At 33.9% G+C, this 22585-nt stretch overlaps 1 long non-coding RNA gene across 1 annotated transcript; it reads right to left on the reverse strand.

Moving 5' to 3' along the window:
* Positions 1-8553: 8553 nt before the first annotated feature.
* Positions 8554-9736, reverse strand: LOC129943297 (uncharacterized). Its single transcript, XR_008781200.1, has 3 exons — positions 9660-9736; positions 9379-9538; positions 8554-9163 (listed from the first exon to the last, which is right to left on the reverse strand). It is a non-coding gene; the product is annotated as an uncharacterized LOC129943297 (long non-coding RNA).
* Positions 9737-22585: the final 12849 nt, after the last annotated feature.

Consider the following 22585-nt stretch of genomic DNA (forward strand, 5'->3'; position numbering starts at 1 on the left):
CTTACATTCGCTTTTTATACCAGGCCAAGAGGTGTAAAACTGTGTTATGTGCCTCAAAAATTTTGCCGTTTTATTTTCAGGCTTGTTTTTTTTTTTTTTTGTTTTTGTAGTTATTGTATATTTTCCTACTTCTTGAATTTTGTGGCGGGGGTAGATAGGTATAGAGGCTATGGTGCTGCTGGTGATGACGATGACGACGACGACAAAGACCACTATTTTTATAAAAATGTTGGTAGTTGGTTTTGGTACGTGTTCAGTAATTTTTGTTTTCTTTCTTTTTCTGTCTGTCTCTTAACGTCGTCGTCTTGGTGTGGTACGTCGACGACGACGAAAAGTATCTTTCAGATACATTTGAGTAGTATAGGTACCTACACCTCTCTCTTTGTGTGCCATGCATTTCATATTCCTCATTATATTCTTTAAGCCTAAGTTAAAGTTGATTACGATGATGGTTTGGTTTTGGACTTTATTGCTTATAGTCTAAGTACACTCTGAAGTCTGAACTAATGTGTTTTTGTTTTTTTTTTTGTTACTTTCTTTCATTTCATTTAATTTCCAATAGAAAGATATTTATAATATTATTGATATTTTAAACCGTTTAAAATCAAGTCACAGATACAATGCATAAAGGTGGAAAGATACTTTTTGGTTTTGCATCTTATTAGTATTAAAATTTAAAAATTTGGCCATGCTTAGGTCGTAAATGTGCATTGAGCTCGATTGACCTGACTAACAATCAACAGGTACTCTTTGATGTGGCATTATAGGCACCTACTCTTGTACTCTTATATACATCATTTGCACAAGGGCGGATCCTAAAATGTAGTCAGGGGGGTAATCATAAAATTGAATTTTTTGTATGAATATAAAAGCTTGAAAATTGTATTCAATGCCTTCTTAAGAATTTAAATTTAAAGGATCAATACTTTTGTAATTCTTCAAGACAGCAGTAGCATTTAGGAAAGGGGTGAGGGTATGATTCGAGATACCGATGAGAATTGGTGTTGAACAACTTAGTTAGATATATGGAGCTAGGAAAACCTTTCCACTTTCGTGTAGTGCGTAAAATCAAATAAGATCAGAAGACGTTAAAGGCTTCGTGAATTGACGGAGAAACCCTTAGCACTAAGCAATTTTGACAGCCTAAGATACGTGATAATTTCACAAGAGCTCGATTTTACTCGTTAACTGATGAGTCAAGGTGTGACGAAGTGCAAACATACCAGTTTTTTAATGGACTTTCGAGCTGTAAAATATGTAAAATTGACGGTTGTGTCACCAGGGAAACAATATCGGACATAAGGTTATCTAAAGAAATATAAGGAAGAGTGTAGGAGACAAAATGGAGCCTTGAGGCACACTAGTGTTTATTTTGTGGATATTAAATTTAAGTCCATTCAGTGCTTCTTGTATTGAATAGATTGAAAACTTATTTCTAACCCAACAAAGAATAGATTTGTGGAAAGCAGGGAAGTATATAAAATTGTACTAGAATAAGAAGCAGATTCGCTTATTTAACGGAGTGTCCGACCTCATTTTGGAAAAAATACGGCGCCGTGAAGGCGGCAGCCGGAAGTCTTTGTAAGTGTATTGATTTTTGGACAATCACTTTTGGAGTTCAGCTTATTGACGAATAAACAGAGATGAAAATGTGGCGTCGATTTTCTTCGAAAATTGATCATCCACTGTTGCAATTTCTAGCCACAATTCTGAACATTAATAATATTGGAAATGGTGAAGAGGTTTTAGGTCAATTGTACTTTGTAATCGTGTAACTGTAATGTTGTGAGTTGAGGTGGAATGCTCGCCAAGTTGGTTGATCCCTCGGGATTGGATTCGAAGACCTTCCAAGCTGGAGCGTTGATATCCATCCGCTCTACATGACCTAGCCATCTAAGCCGTTGGACTTTAATTCTGCTAACTAGGTCATTGTCGCTGTACAGCCCGTACAATTCGTCGTTATATCTTCTTCTACATTCTCCATCTATGCGTACGGGACCAAAAATCACCCGAAGAATTTTTCTCTCGAAGCATCCTAAGACGCTCTCATCTTTCTTTGACAGGGTCCAGCCCTCAGCGCCATAATTGAGAACCGGGATGATGAGTGTCTTATAGATGGTGATTTTAGATGCTCGAGAGAGGACTTTACTTCTCAATTGCCTTCTAAGTCCAAAGAAGCAGCGATTTGCAAGAGTTATTCTTCGTTTGATTTCAACGCTGGTGTCGTTGTCTGTATTAATAGCGGTGCTTAGGTAGACAAAGTCCTTAACTACCTCAAAGTTATAGCTGTCCATGCTGACGTTTTGTCAAAGACGTCGTCGTTCAGTGTCCTTTTTTGATGACAGCATATACTTGGTCTTGCCCTCATTGACCACTAAAACCATCTTCTTCGCAATGCTCAAAAACGCTCCACTGACATCACGCTTTGAGCTTCCAATTATGTCAATATCATCTGCGTATCCGAGTGATTGGATGGACCTATGGAAGATTGTGCCTCTAGTGTTGACGGTTGAGTTTTGCACAATTCTTTCCAGAACGATGTTGAAGAAGTCGCGTGACAATGCGTCGCCTTGTCTAAAACCTTTTTTGACATCAAATACATCGGTAAGATCTTTTCTGACCTTGACAGCGTGCATTCTCCATCGTCATTCTGCACAAACGGATAAGTTTGACAGGGACGCCAAAACTAGACATTGCTCGGTAGAGCTCTTCCCTATGGATGCTGTCATACGGGGCTTTAAAATCGATAAAGAGATGGTGGGTATCGATTTGAAGCTCCTGAGTTTTTTCCAAGATCTGCCGTAGTGTGAAAATTTGGGAAAAATTGAGGTCCTTTTCCAAACGATTCGAATGACAGTCAGCGAACAAAAGGACTTGCGTTGTCTATGGTCATGAACTTAAAGCTCGCAAAATTCGCCAAGTTTAGGTCTGCTGAAGGCCAAATTCTTGTACAATGCGAGGAAAAGATTACCTCGGGTTCTGCTGTACACTTTCACGGACTGCGGGATGTTCTCGGCCGATCTTGCGTTCCTTCAACGAACGGGTGTTGGCTCAACCGGTCGTCTCAAATTTGCCCACCAAACGTTGAAAAATCGAAGGGCCACCACGTCTACCATAAAATGGGAGTAATGCTTCCAACGTTTGTGTTAAGGAACTCATTTTGATAATAAAGTTTTATCATGTGAATGTGCTGTCAATCGTGTAACTTTCCATGAATATTTAGTATACACAACTGATTAACAAACAAAAATTTGACAGATGTCACTAACACAAAATGGCCGTAACCCTTTACGTTAATAATTTCTTTAAAACTCTGAGGCGATAATGACATTTTAAATTTTGAACAACTTCCCGGGCAGGGGATTGTAGTTTTGTAGTCACATTTGGGGTAAAACTTCCAATTCAATTGGTTTGTTTGCAGATCTTTGGGATGTGCCGGACAATTATCGCTGCAAAATAAAATTTGTCTTCCTTTTGTACAAGGTTTAGATTTGCATTATTTTCAATCATTTAAGACTCCAAAAACAACGAAGTTATTTACTTCTCTGGTTACTGCCTTTGCCCTAGTCTGGTAGTACCTGTGGCATGATGGTTAGTGCTTTGGTCTGTCATTCCAGAGTTCTTGGGTTTCATCCCTGCCTGTGAAATCTAAATGTTTTTTCAAGGGTACTGCCTCTTGCGAGGAATTGACACATTCTCCAAGAGTAATTCTTGTCATGGAAAGTGCTTTCTCAAATTAGCCGTTCGGATTCGGCTTAAAAATTGTAGGTCCTTTACATTTCTGACAACGGGTACGGTACTCTCATACAGGAATGGTTTGAGAGTTGAAAAACAATCTGATTTCGTCTATATACATATATCGGACTCATTGTCACTTTTTTATTTATGATCAGATACAGGATTTTGTAGCATTAAGCCAGAAATAAAAAAAAAAAGAAGTAGACAAATGTTTAGTTGCACACTTTTTTACGGGTTATTTAGCTTCCAATAATCAATTCTACCAGTACTTGCTTTTAAATCTGGTAAATTAAGTCCTTTTACATATTCCAGATATAGGCATATTCTGATGTTTTTCTGCTGTAAATCAATAAATTAAAGCCTAACAAACCCTTTTAAAAGTATGTTTCTTAATTCTTTTGCTTTTTTCTAGAACCACTTTCTATTGTTATCACAATCTATATTTACTCTCTCATTGTTAAGAATACGCTCCGATTTCGAAAATCAACTATGAAATACAAACTTAAATAAATACTCACAACCTATGAGAACTTAGAGAAACTAAGTTAGATATTAAAATTATTAACTTTAAAAGTTATTACACAATTTGTATTGTTTTCCATTTCAGAAAAACAACCGAACAGTCCTATAAATAAATGTTTATGTAAACTAAACTCTAAGAACCTTAAGGAACTTTAAAGCTGAGTTGGGGTGTCAGAACACCCATGACCCTCGCTTTAGATACGCCATTTCATATTATGTACCGCTTAGTCGTACCTTATTAACTATTTCCAGTTATGTGATAATATTGTCGCTCCTTTTTTCTTAATAAATTTTTATTCAAACGGAATGGCATTAGTAATTATACGAGTACCCGTACTTCTACTCGTAGTACGAAATTCAGACTTTTAGAGAGACCCAGCCAAATAGTTAGATAGTTTGTAGTAGAATATTGTAAAATTGATCAGATCTTGTTTTGTCGCGGGGCTCTACGACCGACCGCGACGAGTCTACGTTATAAGCTACGAGAATGTGGTATGTTTGGAATTGCTTTCAAATGAATTTCAATCTTTGTTAAGGTTGGTTTTGGGTTTTGGCGGTGATGGTTGGTTATAGTAGGGTTAGATGGTTGGTTGAGAACAGGGTGTGAGGGGTGTATTGTGGGTGCAATTGCAGCACCTAAGGAAAGTCCTATATACACACAAGCTCACCTATAAGCCATGTATGGAGAATGAAGGAGGTGTGTGCGCGATATGGTGAAGAAGCAGAAGAAGGAGGAAAAAAACAAAATATCAAATATGTATGTTTTTTTTACAACGGTGTTTGGAGCTCGTGCCAAAAAAGGTTTATGCAATTCCGGGGAGTTTAACGGGTTTAACCTAAAGTCGTGGGCTAAAAGTTGTATGTTGGTTGCATAGATAGGTGGATGTGTTTGTTTTTCTGTTTTTGGCTAAAAACTTGCCTACATTTAGGTTTGGAGTATGTTGTGATGATAGATATGAATTTTGGTGGATTCATCTTCTTTTAATCGTGGGGTTTTGATTTGGTTTTATATGTGGTGTGGCATTGTTAAAGTTATGTGGTTTTTGAGTTTAGTGTTTTTTGTCTCGCTATTTTAAAAATAAAATTAAACTACTGGAATTCATCTAGAGAAACTTGAGACTTGATATTTTTGTATCTATGCAGGTATTGTAGGAAGGTTTACAATGTTATAGGTACCTAAAATCTATTAGATATTATTTATTAAATGCGCGGCGCCGCTCCCTTATAAAAGTATATTTTGGTGTTGAAATGAGGTTTTTATAAGTATTTAGAGCTCTAAAAGATCTGGTGCATCATGGAGTGGTTTGTATGTGATAGAGTTTTTTCTGAACTGAAAGGTCGACATTAATATTAGACTTAAAGTCAAAAAAAGTATATTATTTTTGAAATAAACTTTTACAGAACAATTAGAAAAGAGTCTTTAAGATATAAATAAGATCTATTCTACAAAAATAAGAACATTCACTTTATCAATTGGAAAAAGTATTTTCGATTCTTAACCAAATCCATTTTTTTCAAAGAATTATTATAACGTTTCAGGTGGTTAATTTTCATGCTGGCTTTTGGGATTAGTGTGTTCATTGATAAGTAGTAAGTGCTGTAGTAATTCAAACTCTGTTTCCAACAAAAGGCTAAAAAAAAGAAATTTTAAAATGGGTCCTGTCTATTATAGACATATACATATACAATAAAAGTTGGTAGAGGAAATTAAAGAACAACGTATTGTAGATTCAAGTTCTCGGAAATACGCCATTTTACTGTTTTGGGTAACTTGTTTTGTAAAATTCTTTTAAAAATTCTACCTGTACCTATAAGTAACGGACTTTCTTATACGATCAAACTTAGAAGATATCTTAAGCTCCTTGATATCTCCTTCCAACATATTTGTGAAGTAACTGGTGATCAAAAGCTATTGTTAAGTCCAACACAGTTCTATAGCTGGAAAAGTGATTCCTTTGAAGCAAAATATACACCAGAACAGACTATTTGAAGCCTTATATAGATTAAAAACTCAGAAAATAGCCAATTGGGATAACGAAGTTGTATCGCTTACATTGTAGGACATGGGTCCTAAAGATAATCAGGTTGTTGTGTTTGGATGATTTCATGCAGGTAACTCCGAGAGCGAAAGTTTATTAAGCTGTCTAGGCTACAACCAGAAATCCGTACCTCAAAAATGGATATGTGACCATAACGACGTAGATTATAAATATAGCGGTCAATATTGTTAAAAGCAACATTCAATTTGCGGCTAGTCACACAGTCTGGTTTACAAAAGATTTCACACCCATAAAGCACAATTGGGAGTATAAGGGCCTTAGAAAAAAGCAGTTTAGTTTTGATCGGGATGAATTTTCGACTGACTTGAAGAAGGCGGAGATATCCATAGACTTTATCAATGGCCAATATTAATGTGGTCATGGGAGAGAGCGATTGAATACTACTCCTAGGTTTCTGGCAGCTCTAACATATTCAATGGTTTCGTCATCAAGTTTCAACTGGTTTAAGCCCGATAGATCAAAGATTTTGCGATAGATGGGGAGTGATGTTGGTTTGACAAGGTTAAGGCGGAGATCTATGTTTTTTGACCACTGTGAAATGCGGATCAGATCCTCGTTCATTAAAGCTAAGGCATCATTTTTATCCCCAAAAGGCCGACTTATCAGGAGCTGCACATCATCAGAAAAAAGATGACTTAAACAATGTTTAGTAACTTGTGGTAACTCATTTATGTAAAGTAAGAAGAGGATTGGTCCAAGGATAGATCCCTGAGGCACTCCACTCAAAACGTTAAGATATGTGGAGAAGTATCCATTACACATTGTTGCCTTCCGCTAAGATACGAAAAAACAAGCTTACAGGACTCTAAGGAAAACCCAAAGTTAATTTGCAGCTTTCTAGAAAGAATTGAGTGGTTAACAGTATCAAAAGTCTTTGAATAATCTAACAATGTTAGCAATGTAACATCATCACTTTCCATTGCCATTCTTATTTCATCAGTTACAAAAAGTAAGGCGGATTTGCAGCTGTGCTTAGGTCGAAAGCCAGACTGACAGGTACTTAACAGGTTGTTGATAGATAAGATATTTTTGGATCTGCCCAAGAATAGTTTTTTCGAACACCTTCCGAAGAAACGGAAGAATGGCAATCAGCCGAAATTCTGTAGCAGTACCTGTTTGCTTTTTGGGTATGGGAATAATCTTAGCCCTTCTTCCATTCTACTTGCACAGAACGAAAAAAGTCATCCTATTGACTATTTTGGTAGTCAATATGAAAATTTGGTAGTCAATTTTCAGCCGATAACCGCGATAGTCAATAGAACAATTTTCGGTTGTCAATTTTGAGATCTGAAATTTTTGTTCAATTTGGTAGTCAATATGACAACTGCGGTAGTCAATATGACAACTTTGGTTGAAAGAAATTGAAACTACGGTTGTCGTATTGACTAACACGGTAGTCAATATGACAACTATGGTAGTCAATATGAAAACTGAAGTAGTCCATATAACAACTGCGATAGTCAATACGACAACTGCGGTAGTCAATATGACAATTGCGGTAGTCAATATGACAACTGCGATAGTCAATATGACAACTGCGGTAGTCAATATGACAACTGCGGTAGTCAATATGACAACTGCGGTAGTCAATACGACAACTATGATAGTCAATATGACAACTATGGTAGTCAATATGAAAACTGCGGTAGTCAATATGACAACTGCGATAGTCAATATGACAACTGCGGTAGTCAATACGACAACTGCGGTAGTCAATATGACAACTGCGATAGTCAATATGACAACTGCGGTAGTCAATATGACAACTGCGGTAGTCAATATGACAACTGTGATAGTCAATATGACAACTGTGGTAGTCAATATGACAACTGCGGTAGTCAATATGACAACTGCGGTAGTCAATATGACAACTGCGATAGTCAACATGACAACTGGGGTAGTCAATATGACAACTGCGATAGTCAATATGACAACTGTGGTAGTCAATATGACAACTGCGGTAGTCAGTATGTCAACCATAGTTGTCATATTGACTACCGCAGTTGTCATAATGACTACCGTAGTTTTCATATTAACTACCGCAGTTGTGGCCTCACCCCGTTTGCTTACAATCTGTAAAATCTTCAAAATTTAAATTTTATTAAAAACAAAATTTGTTTTTTTGTATAAATACATTTATTTTAATAGATTATTTGGTATATTTTTTATTATATCAATACTAAATACAACTTATACAGTGATGGACAAAACTAAAAGAGCTTAATTTGTTATTTTTATTTTGTGTGTGTAATTTCTTGTGTTGCAATTATGATTCTTGTTTACTTGTTTTTCTAACTTAATGTGCTTACTTTACATATTGTGTTCAAATCATTTTATTTTGAATGTAGTTAAGAAATAAAAAAAATTTCAAAAAAAGTAAACCCAAGAAATAATACACCACAAATAAAAACAACAGAGTTACTTACTTCTGTTTATAATTAAATAAAATTATATACTTAACGTAGGTTGCATTGTTGACAGTTCTGGATTCATGTTTCTATAAAGTTTAAGTTGAACAAAAAAAGTATTTGAAACAGACGTCCACAGCTTTTATGACATTGGTTGTCTTGATTTGGGACCATATAACGAAATTAAGTATTAATTTGTTCCCTTAATGTAAAATGTAAGTATTAGAGGTTGAATAGTTTCACCTCTGGATTTCCGGAATGCTATGTTGTCCTCTAATACTTTGCATCGTCTCTGCTTCAAAGATGAATGCCATCAGTCACTCTTTGATGGTGAACTTGCTTCTTGACTTGGCTCCGGTGTCAGGTTTTTTGAAACTGCTGCTATTGAAAATAATTAGAAGTGAATACTTTTAATTATCTTTAGCACGAAATCACCTAAAAGGAATAAAAATAAAAAAGGATACCGTTAGTAATGCACAGTTTGACATTTATGTATTTATTAATTTCATACAGAGAATTTATAAATTAAGTTGACACATCAATTTTTCAATTGTTTATGTAGACATAATTAAGATATAGGTTATGATTTAATTTTATTTGTATTTCAATCATTATAAAATAAAAAGGAACATAATTATAATTGTACGTACCTTCTCCAAAATTAGTATCTCCCAAGTCGTTCAATGTTTCTGTAATCTTTTAGTCCTTAATGTTTTCCTTCATGAAGTTTTTTGATGTATTCCAATGATTTTGCCACAAGGAAGGTATTGAAGTGCTGGTTGCATAGAACGTTATAAAGTCTTTATCGATCTAATAACGAAATAAGAAAAAACATACATATAAACGTGGTTATAAGATTGTAATCAATTTGTGCTCAGTTAAGAACTGTTTTAGACAAACTTCATATTATCTTCGAAATAAAAAAACTGACCTGTTAACAATTTTAGTTAGTTTTTAGCTTCATTTTAGTAGTCAAAAAGCTTCTCATAATGTGTAAAAAAAACAAACTGAAAAAATATGAAAGTTTTTTATATTTTTGATTTTTTGATTTTAATGAAAATAAAGACGCAACATTTTTTTTTTAAATTTTGGACTCCTCTAGTAAATTTTTAAATATTTAACGAATTACTAACTAGTATATTGTTAAACCCTTAAAATAAGATTGTTTAAAATGTTGCGCCAATCTTTTCAACATAAATTGTATGTTATTTGATTGAAAACAGAAACTTGTAACAACTTAAACGTCTATTTTTATATAACGTACCAGTCTGTATCTCGAGTTTTTTTACAATAGGGCCCTTTTTCAAATATTTCGCTTTGTTCGATGAAGTTAATTGGCTGCATGCCGCCCACAAGCTGTTGAATTATTCGACCGATAAATTGTCATACTTCAAGCTATTGAATCAAGTTTCGGTATCTGTATCTGTATCTAAAATTGTAAGTTTAATTTGTTAATAAAATGTGTTTTTAGTACTGAATCATTAAATCATAAGTATTTTGTATTATAACAGTTTTTAATCAAAAATGAAACCTATTTTTAATTTTCAAGCATTTGCAAACTCAAGTATATCAAGAAAAGCTAGTTCATTGTTGTTTGTACTTACGTAATGATTTCTTAGTTTTCTGTTTAATAACGTTGTTGTTGTTGAAAGCAATCATTTCTTTTGTAAAACTCCATTAAATGCTTTCCTCTAGTTTTTCCTTGGGAATTGATGTGGAAATGCTAAGAATTGACGACATTGAGGAAGAATGTGTTTGGTCTAAGTGCATAATATGAACCTCAAAATGAAACAAATAATGGCGCACCAAAATCTTTGCGCCATTGTTAAATATAACGTTCAACATCGATTTGGTCGCTTATCATGACATTCTTTAATACTGCTTGGATATCATACCACTTTTTAATTTTCTGAACTTCTACGTCGATGCCTGCATCTCTATGGAAAAAATATTAACTACAATCGTGTATTTATAATACAAAATAAATAAAATAAATTACATTTATATAAAAAACGAAGATGTTTGCAATCTAAATTTAAAATAGTCAACAGGATGATCGCGGTAGTCAATATGACAACCGGGGTATTCAATTTAATGCACATACATTTCAATATCTATTTAAAGATCCAGTAACGACACAAGTTAAAACTAATATTTTTCGTAAAATTTAGAAGTTACGAAATTGGAAAATATTTAATTTTAGCAGAGACATTTTTTTACTACTTGATGCCAAAGCTCAAGAAAAAATAATGATATTTTAAAAAAAAGTGAAAACTCAATAGAAAATTTTAAAGTTGTCATATTGACTACCGAGTTATCACATTAACTATCGCAATAGTCAATAGGATGACATCCAGTAGTCAATATGAAAACCGCGATGGAAAATGTGATGCACGTTGTCCTTACATTTTTTTTGGCAAATTAGCATTTCTTTAAAGTATTAATACCTTAGATAATTTGTTTTAATTATATTATTTGATTTATCTTACATTTCTCTCAATAGATTTCTTACGTATGTATTTCAAAATGCACCAATGATACTATTGAACAATATTAGTCGGTTTAATATTTTGAATTTAATGACTTTGAAAAATATTAAGTTGAAAGAGGACGCCGTAACTTTATATATCAAAATATTTTTCTTATTAATATAATGTTTTACCTTGTAATTTTTTTCAATTGAAGCTTTTGGGTGTTTTTAATAATGCAATAACGAAACTAGATAAAACTTATAATTTCCAGTTATTTGGAATTTAAGAACTTAAAAAATTATTTTATTTTAGGAAAGAAATTCTTTAGCGACCAGACGCCAAAGCAAAAGAAAGAATAATGATTTTGGGAAAAAACTGAATAGAAAATTTAGTATAAAGTTGTCACATTGACTACCGAGTTGTCACATTGACTACCAAGTTGCCATATTGACTATCGCAATAGTCAATAGGATGACATTCAGTAGTCAATATGACAACTTTAGTTTTAACATAACTGTAAATGTTGATTTACCGTTTTAGTCTGGAAATTAAGGGAGTTTGAATTTTGTACACTGAAAAAAATGAATTTTAAATATAGCTTTATTCTGAAAAAAAAAGTTATGTGTTTAATAAATATAATGCTTTTTACATACATACCTTGTTATAACTTTCTAAACATTACGCTGATGTAGGTACATACACTCAAAACACTTTAAATTCGAGGTTGAATACAAAAAAAACTTTCGCGACAGTACAGAAAAATTATTGAAAAACTTACTTCCATTACGAGTACACTGAACGGAATCTAAATATTTTCAGATTTGTATTTGATTTTGCCATGAAGGTGTTCTGTGCCAGACACCTGAGGGGTTTGGTTTTTGATAACAGGGAAAACGGACACAATAATACTATAATTTACCATTTTAAATTATTTTATTATTTTTGGCATATACATTTGGAAAAGTTATAAATATTAATTCTCCAATATTTTATTCAAGTTTTTAAGCTTTTTTCTATGGACATGTATTAAAAAAGTGCAAAAGTGAACTATGACAAATTTGCAAAAATTATACAGAAAGCTCAGAAAAAACAATACAAACAGGCAGCAGAAACTAAAACCTGTTAAAACCTGTACGTTTACAGCACCATACAAATATTATTATTAAAGTAAAAGTTATTACATTCTATAAACGTATTCGTATTTCAAACTGTTGATTTGTAAACCGATAAAATTGAAGCGCCGTCAATATGTTTAAAAATTATTTGAAAAAGTCAAGTATATGCACTTTTTAAACACTGGAGAATCTCAGCACAGGAAAACCAGGAGAATTTAAATACCATTGCTACACTCTCACTAAACGTTATTATTTGTCAAAATCTAGCGTTTATTTATAAGACAACCATTAAGTATTTACTTTGGTTGCCTAATTATTTGTTATTAACTTAGCATAGGAAGTTATTGTAATCAGTCAGTTTTTTGATAAAAATAAAAACATGAAACAAAATATTTGTCATGAATATTTTAAGAAAAAAAATGTATTTATTTAAAAAACTATGCTTTTCAACATTCAATCAAACTTTAGAAAAGTTTTAATTGACGATTTTAAGAAAAAATTCAAACATAAAATAATTAGTAAAAATTGATTTTCAACTCAAATATCTTTCCAAAAATTTAAGATATTGGCTTGAAACAATTCATTCATCTTATAGAAGATATTATTTTCGAGATTTAGTTCAATTCATCAAAATTAAAATTGGTAAACAGACATATTCGATTCACGATATCTTGTAAATATATTGATTTTATTTTGTGCTAAAATTTTGAATTTTGAAATCAAACTATTTCATCGAAAAACTCAATTGAGAACTTTTTTAGCAAAACACGAAAACATGCTGAAAACAAAAAAAAATGTTTTCGACTCAAGTGTTAGGAGAACAAATAAAGATATAGACTTCAAATTATTTGTCTCACTCAAAATAAAATAAATTGACAATTAGATTTAAGGATTTCAATTAGACAACCGTGGTAGTGAATATGACAACAGCGGTAGTCAATATGACAACTATGGTAGTCAATGTGACAACTGCAGTAGTCAATATGACAATTGCGGTAGTCAATAGGACAACTGCCGTAGTCAATATAACAATTCTCGATAGTCAATTTTGGAAGTCAATATGACAACCACGGTAGCCAATATGACAACTGCGGTAGTCAATGTGACAACTGCAGTAGTCAATATGACAATTGCGGTAGTCAATAGGACAACTGCCGTAGTCAATATAACAATTCTCGATAGTCAATTTTGGAAGTCAATATGACAACCACGGTAGCCAATATGACAACTGCGGTAGTCAATGTGACAACTGCAGTAGTCAATATGACAATTGCGGTAGTCAATAGGACAACTGCCGTAGTCAATATAACAATTCTCGATAGTCAATTTTGGAAGTCAATATGACAACCACGGTCGCCAATATGACAACTGCGGTAGTCAATGTGACAACTGCAGTAGTCAATATGACAATTGCGGTAGTCAATAGGACAACTGCCGTAGTCAATATAACAATTCTCGATAGTCAATTTTGGTAGTCAATATGACAACCACGGTAGTCAATATGACAACTGCGGTAGTCAATAGGACAATTGCGGTAGTCAATATGACAACTGCGGGAGTCAATAAGACAACTGCGGTAGTCAATATAACAATTCTCGATAGTCGATTTTGGTAGTCAATATGACAACCACGGTAGTCAATATGACAACTGCGGTAGTCAATAGGACAATTGCGGTAGTCAATAGGACAACTGCCGTAGTCAATATAACAATTCTCGATAGTCAGTTTTGGTAGTCAATATGACAACCACGGTAGTCAATATGACAACTGCGGTAGTCAATAGGACAATTGCGGTAGTCAATATGACAACTGCGGGAGTCAATAAGACAACTGTGGTAGTCAATATAACAATTCTCGATAGTCAATTTTGGTAGTCAATATGACAACCACGGTAGTCAATATGACAACTGCGGTAGTCAATGTGACAACTGCAGTAGTTAATATGACAATTGCGGTAGTCAATAGGACAACTGCCGTAGTCAATATAACAATTCTCGAAAGCCAATTTCGGTAGTCAATATGACAACCACGGTAGTCAATATGACAACTGCGGTAGTCAATAGGACAATTGCGGTAGTCAATATGACAACTGCGGAAGTCAATAAGACAACTGCGGTAGTCAATATAACAATTCTCGATAGTCAATTTTGGAAGTCAATATGACAACCACGGTAGTCAATATGACAACTGCGGTAGTCAATGTGACAACTGCAGTAGTCAATATGACAATTGCGGTAGTCAATAGGACAACTGCCGTAGTCAATATAACAATTCTCGATAGTCAATTTTGGTAGTCAATATGACAACCACGGTAGTCAATATGACAACTGCGGTAGTCAATAGGACAATTGCGGTAGTCAATATGACAACTGCGGGAGTCAATAAGACAACTGTGGTAGTCAATATAACAATTCTCGATAGTCAATTTTGGTAGTCAATATGACAACCACGGTAGTCAATATGACAACTGCGGTAGTCAATAGGACAATTGCGGTAGTCAATATGACAACTGCGGGAGTCAATAAGACAACTGCGGTAGTCAATATAACAATTCTCGATAGTCAATTTTGGGTAGTCAATATGACAACCAAATTGTCGTATTGACTACTGAAGTTGTTCTATTGACTACCGCAGTTGTCATATTGACTACCCAAAATTGACAATCGAAAATTGTTCTATTGACTATCCAGTAGTCAATTTTTAAAAATAAGGTTGTCATATTGACTATTTTGGTAGTCAATGCGACAATTTGGCCAAATTTCAGGTTGACTATCGACGATTGTTAATATGACAACTTTTTTTTTTTCTGTGTGGAAGTAGTCAATATGCTGTTAAATATGTAGGTTATATGGCGCAGTATATATGGAAGCAGTAGTCCCAAGAACTTAGGGTCCATTTGGATTTAAACGATATTATTGCCTCTACAATGTCTTCCTCTTGTATTCTTATACGACTAAGAGAGCTGTTGATAGCAGTTGGTTTCTCCTCAGTAAGGGAATGAAAGGTTGAAACAAAGTTTAAGGACGTAAACATTTTGTTGAGTGCATCACAATCGACGTCAGCTTTTTAGATTATTTGGCATCACGCACTTTTTTCCATAAAGTCCTTTTGCCGTTCTGACCATCACGACAACTTGATTACGCAGTCTTGAATACAATTTGTATAAGTGCTCCAGTTTGTAACGTCTCCATTGTCTGTAGGTGGCATCTCGTCGTGACATCAAAGCAGAGTTGTCGCTATTCAACAAAGATGGATGGACATGATTCTAAAAAAACTGATTGACGTTTCGCTGTAAAAAACTGATTTGATCCTTCACATTTTGCATATGGTACAGTGAGTTTCATTCTACGCAACATGGTCACACAAATATATCATGTATCGTTCTTTACGGGTTATTTCAAAACGGAGGGGTTCTGGACTATAGGTTCTGGTATCCTTTTTAAATTTTCGTGCCTTAGAAAATAAAATAAAACTGCCAGATTATTGCACTGTGTTTCAAGCAGAAGTACTGACGTTTGCTAAAGCCGCTTAGGATCTTTGTTCTTGGAAATTAATAAAAATATAGTGTTATAAAGTTTGCGGTTTCAAAAGTAAACGTGAATAAAACACATATAAAATGGTTGTTTTCATTATATTTAAATTTTCTCAGCCAAAACTTGACGAATGTTGGTTTTTAAGTGCTCAAGAGTTAAAAGTTTATCTGCATGGACTTTCTTAGCCCTTATGAAAAAAAGTCCAGCGGTATCAAATCGCATGATCTTGGTGTCCAGTTAATATCGCCACGACAAGAAATTACGCGGTCAGGAAATTTAATAAAACTATAATCGCTCGAGTAGCGTGGCATGTGGCACCTTCATGTTGAATCCTCTTATTTACCAAGTCGTATTCTTCAATAGCAGGCAAAAAAATTCGGTTATCATATGAATTGACAGTAATGGTAGTTCTATCGTAGTTTTGAAAAAATAAGGTCCAATCACTTCTCCGGACCAAAGAGCGCGCCAAACAGTGACTTTTTGTGTATGTAATGAAATTTCTTTGAGGATTATTAGAAAATTTTGTTCGAAAAATTGCCGCAGCATAGTAATATGGCTGTGGCAGAATCACCATTTTTTGTAGTAGGATAACCCGTTATTTATCAACGGACAAGCAGCATTCAAGGCCATATGTGCTACTGTCAAGCCATACGGTATCAATTATTTTCGAGCCACTAGAGCAGAAAACTAACTAAACCACAATAAATTGGAAACAACAGGCTTGTAGAGTTTCGAGGAATCTAGGTCCAAATCTAGCTAAACGAAGAATTATAATATTAGGAAAACATATTTTCGGCAACCTATACCCTTTTTCGTCCTTTGCACTTAGATACATTCTAAGATTTTCCCAGGAAACGGCATGGTTCGGGGATGTACTCCAACTATAATCCTAACAAACCTACCTACCTTTCCCTATCCTACTCCTTTCCTAGGAAGCATAATGGGTTCAATGAGATCCAAGTGAGATTTTTTTGGCCTTTAGAAATGCATTACCCAAACAAATATTTGATAACTCATTGTCATGGAAATTCCCCTAACTAAATTTCAGCTTGGTACTTCAAAAATCAAGAAATCCGTAACTCACTGATTTACTTGCGCAGTATCCGATATTTTTTTTTTGACAGGAGGAAATCTTCAAAAGACACTTGGCAGCATTCGACATCAAGTAGTGTGGGACTCTTAACCACTAAAACCACCACTTCATCAGGACTAATCTTGAAGGATCGACTGCAGATTTTTCATTCTTAACTTTGTACAATCACTTTGGGGAAAGTTTAAACTTTTAATACTTTCCCATGTTTTTTTAGACCATAAGCTCTTGAGGTTTGGTTCTTCTTAGTCTCCGAACATGGTTTCTTATATTCAAGACGGACTCCATTTCAGAATTAGTATCACTGGTTGTGCGATACAGCGTATTTTTTAACAACTTCTGTAACCATTTCTATTTGTAAGTCACGATGTAGATCGGTAGTTCTTATGTACCAAGGTGCATTAACTATTCCACGAAGGACTTTGTTTTGGAATTTGAGGATGATTTCGGTATTTGTTTTCTTTGTATAGCCCCATAATTGGATTCCATAGGTCAAAACAGGCTTTAGTACTTCATTATACATAATTTTTCTGTGATTGATAAATCAGAGTTGTTACCAAGTAACTAGTACATATTTCTATATTACAAGTTTAGTTCCTCTCTTTTCTTTTTGATGTGCTCTTTTCACTTAAGCTTTGCATCCAAAGTCATTCCAAGGTATTTGACCGTATTGGCGTAAGGTACAGCTTGATTATTAAATATTATTGTTTATCTTTTTATTTGTAAAGTTTATATGTGAAGATTTTGTTTCATTGAGTTTGATACGCCAGTTTTCAGTCCAAGCTCTCACTGTGTCGACGGCATTTTGTAGTTTTACTGCTGCCTTAGAGACACATTTGTCGACTAACAAAATTTCGGTACCATCTGCAAAAGTAGCCATTATGGTGTGATTGCCAACTGGAATATCCCTTGTGTATAGTAAAATATAGGGTAGGACCTAGGCCACAAGGTACAAAGGCTTCTCTTTTCTTCAATTCCGAGTAATCTTGAGCGTACCTTACTATAAACAATCGGTCTGAGATGTACGATTTTAATATTTCAAAGTACTGCCTGGGAAGATCCCTTTGCAGTTTGTACTCAAGTCCCTCATGCCAAACCTTGTCAAGTGGAATGTTTATTTCTAAAGCCAAACTGATGGCTTGGAATTAACTTTTTTTCCTCTATGATTTTGCTAAGTCTCTTCAGAAGCAGTTTCTCAAAAACTTTTACCATAATTGGAATAAGCGATATTGGTCTGTAAGCCGTCACTTCTGTAGGTGGTTTACAGCAATTTTCCAATATCGTGGGACATACCGGTGCTTAAGGCATGCATTTATTATATATTGGAGTTTTATGAAGGCTGTCAATGAAATTTCTTTCATAACCTGAGCAGTAATTAGATCGTAACCTGGTGATTTTTTATTTGATAGTTGATGTGAACATATACTTTTTATTTCTTTAAGTTGTACAATTGGCATTTTACTTTCATCTATCTAATCAACAAACTGTAAGTTATTTTCAACCGCATTTGATGAGTATGGCTTAAAAACATTCGCAAGATGTTCAGCGAAAAGGTTAGCTTTTTCTTTCGGGTTACCGACCCATTTCCCATCTTGAAATTTCAAGGGCGAGTTTTGTAACTGCGGTCTTTTCAGGCGCTTGGCTGCTTTCCATAGCGAAAAATCGGTTGAAGCATCAGTCGTTAAATTTCTTAGGAATGTACTGAGTGAATCATTTTTGAATTTGTAAATTTGTTTTTTAAGATTGTTGCTTATACGGTTAACCGTTGTTTTATCATCTATAAATCTACTATTTTGCCATTTTCTTCGAGCTCTTCTTTTCTCTATTATCAACGAGCTTATCTCTAAAGGATATTTTAATTCATTTTGTCTTTTATTAGAAAATGTTGGAGTACTTTCTTCAGCGGCCTGTTGCCCATCAGCAATAAATTGTTTCACTTCATGGTCAATTTGCTCGATTGTATCCATGGAAGATCTTAAATTTATAAAACTTAAATCCTTTCCCTAAAATCACTCCAGTTTGTTTTGTTATTTACAAGCTTTGGATTACCTTTTTCTAGTACTTCCGATTCCCTTAGTGAAAGAATCACTGGAGTATGCTTTGATGACAGGTCATAATTACCTTCGACACTAATGTCATTTTATTTGATTGCTTAAGCTACGAAAAAGTCAATAAGGTCTGGTATTTTGTTAGTATCTGAAGGCCGGTAAGTTGGCGACATAAAGGAATAGCATTTGCAATTTTATTTACGGCCAGCTTGAAAAAGTCTTTTGCCTTTTGTTCATATAAGTCTTGAACCCCAATGGGTGTGTTTCGCATTGAAGTCTCCACCAACAAGAAATGTATGCCCAAGAAGATTAAAAAGATCTGTATAGTTATCTTCTGTCGGGGAGCACCTTGGTTGGCAGTATATAGCTGCTATCTTAAACTCTTTCTTTTTCATACCAATACTAATAGTTGTTACTTGCATATTTTTACTAGTAAACTTTGGTTACTTCATAATGTTTTAAGCTTTCTTTTATAAGAATCACCGATCCACCTCTTGCCTTGTCAGCTAGATGTGGAGCGTGGTAACATGAATAGTTTTCTATAACATTATCTAGACTTTGAACATTGGAGAAATGAGTTTCGGACATCAGGCAAATATTGATATGACCTTTTCTCTTAGCTGTTTGATATTCAAATCCTATGTATCAATTTTTAAAGAATAAGTTGTAGGATTTCTTTTATGGAAGTCTCTTCATTCTTCCGCACGTTTTTAACAACCGAGAACAAGCTTTATTTTCATCGCTTTTATTTTGAACAGCTTTTTTAGACGGTTCCTTCTTAGTATTGTTTTCAGCAGTGAAGTCGGTATTTACTGTGTTTCTAGGTTTCTCTCTAGCAGATCTATTTTTGCTTCTGAACTCTTGGATTTTTTTTTTATACTATAAAAGAAAACATGAAAAGTTTGAGGTTTGTGATTTAATAGGCGTGGAATACACCCTTTTTCTCATAATAAAAAATATTCCAACCATAACTGATTGAATATTGACTGAATGCTCTCCGAAACATCAATATCATACCTCCCCTCCCTTTGATGGTTTATTTTTTCATTGACTCTGAGGTTTAGGTGAAGTTCAATGTCGAATTATCTCATTTTCTTCTTTTTTTTCCAATATTGCCCATTCCAAGTAAAACGTCCAACGGAAAAATCCGACGCAAGGCATTTAATATTCCCCTTTTAAGTACCTCAAAGAATTCTAAAATTCCTTAACTGAAGACCTATTGACCAAACACCAATAAAACTTGACTGCTTTTTGATTTATTTTTTCTAAAAAAATCAGTCTTATGGCCCTAAAATTATTGTTATTGTTAACAATTGTCTAAATTAAGCAATACCAAAAGTTAATGTAAACTTCAAAAATTCTTCAAGAATGATAAAATGTATTGATCAGTGGGAATTAGAGTACGTGCAAGAGATCTAGAAGTTTTTTTTTTTAAACATTAAAAACGATACTAAATATTGTAAAACGTAGTAAAATCGCTAGGAAAAATGGAAGGTATAAGAGGAGATACCCGTTTACATTAATCTTGAAATTTTGAACAAAAAAAAGGAGGAAAAAACGAAGTTAAGGTAATCTACATTCTTGTCGTGTGACAAAAAAAAAACAAAATCTATACTCATCAGTTCGTCTTAAAATGAGTTCCAGGTTAAGAATATAAAAATTTCCCGAAGTTGTCGTTTTAATGGAGAATTATTGATGACCTATTAAGATTTTCGATTCAAGAATATCGTTTTTTCTTTATTTTTGCATAAGTTTATTTCTTTGAACATTTAACAATCTAAACGAACACCTAAGCCTAGAGCTGGAAGTTGGTGTTAGAAGACGCTATATTTACTAAATTTGCTTACCAAATGTTATCGATATTGCTTTAGAGTAAAAAAGTTGAATATTCTACTTTTTTGTCGAAAACTCTTTGATGCCATTTAGCAGTAAAATAGAATTATCTTATTTTTGTGATATTCATAAGCCAATTAATGACGTCTTAGAATTCTTAATACAACACTTCGAAAAAACCAATACAGAAAGGATAAACACGATATTGGAAATATAAAAAAGGAAAATATTCAAAAGTCTAATGTCACATGAATATAATATTTCTAAAAACATTAGCTCCATTACATAAAGGTAGGTGAAAATTCTGAATAATAAATGGAAATGCATCTAAAAGAAAGTGATTAGAATGATGGCGAATGGTTATGAACAATAAATTACTTTCTCAACCTTGCACTCCATCAACTCAATTTCATTTTATTGGTCTATAATGTTTGATGATTTATTATCGAATCAATAAAAAAATTAATTGAATAATTTTCATCAAAAGTCATAAAACCTCTTTTCTTTCTTATACTCATACTCAACTCATATTTCCAATAATAATGTAGACTTTTATAATATTATTTTCACTATTTTTGGAAAGTCATGCACCATTGATTTACACCCAGATCTCGTTTGGTTATAATCAAGGAAGCAGTCCAAAATCCAAATATCGCAGTAGCACAAAAATGTTTACACAAATCGGATCAGTTTATTACGAATAATATGGCTATATGGACATTGGACGCATGTTGTTAATATGAAGGCAGCTTATTTTGGTTTTCACGTCATGTAAGAGAGTAATGCGAGAAATATCCGCGCCAAAAACATTTTATAAGTTTTGCTACTTTTTTGCAGCTGCAACTTATGGGTTGGTACAATTTAAGCTCTAAACAATGACCTATACTGTTTCCATATTGTCACGTAATGGTCTATTTTTTGTAGTTTTGTTTTGAGTATATCTTTTAAATATCTGCGAATCTGAGTCAGCCTTATCCTCAACGGGCAGTCATTTGACAAAACTTCGATTTATGTATTTGTTCAAACCCTTTGGCATCACCTCCGATCTTTTTGTTGTTGACTTTCTGTGCGATTAAATACACTAAAAGAAAATTTGGGTGTTTCAACGTTTTATGGATACATTTTATCGATTTACGAATTATTGATATTGTGGAATTGTCATTTTTGATAAGACACACAAATTCTATAAGTCGTTTTGAAGTCCAATCTGCCATTTTGCTTTTTTTCCACTACTCACATTCAGTCACCGATATGGAACTTAAGGGAGTTCACTTCAAATGGAATTTGAAGGTGTTTCAGGCAGGACAGGTAGATACAGGTCGGGATTCTAGATAATATAGGTTCTCTTTGGTACAAGTAGTAACTCTACAAGAGGCCAATTCATAAGTTATGTCTTCTCAAGATATCTGAAGAATAATTGGGAAGTAGGTTAGTTTAGAATAGGTTGAAGTGGCTGTCCGTCATTGAATAGGACACACTTAGGCCAATTAAATAGCCCATTGCGATACCATATGAGAACCATATATGATGTTTTCTCCAAAGCTCAATGAAACCAGTTTAAGAATAGAAGAATTTCCCTAGGTAATTCTTGAGTTTTTGAGCTAGAGCAAGGCATTTACAAAAAATCTGAAGAACTGTTTCCTCCTCTTCCTCGTCCATAGATCTTCTGCAAAAGTCTACCCGCTTGGAGTGCTGTCCTATTAGACAGTGCTCGGTTATGAAACCTTTTCTCGAGCGTATATCCGATCTGCTTAGCGATAGCAAGAA

This window comes from Eupeodes corollae, chromosome 1 (assembly GCF_945859685.1).
Source record: "Eupeodes corollae chromosome 1, idEupCoro1.1, whole genome shotgun sequence".
Classification (NCBI taxonomy): Eukaryota; Metazoa; Arthropoda; class Insecta; order Diptera; family Syrphidae; genus Eupeodes; species Eupeodes corollae.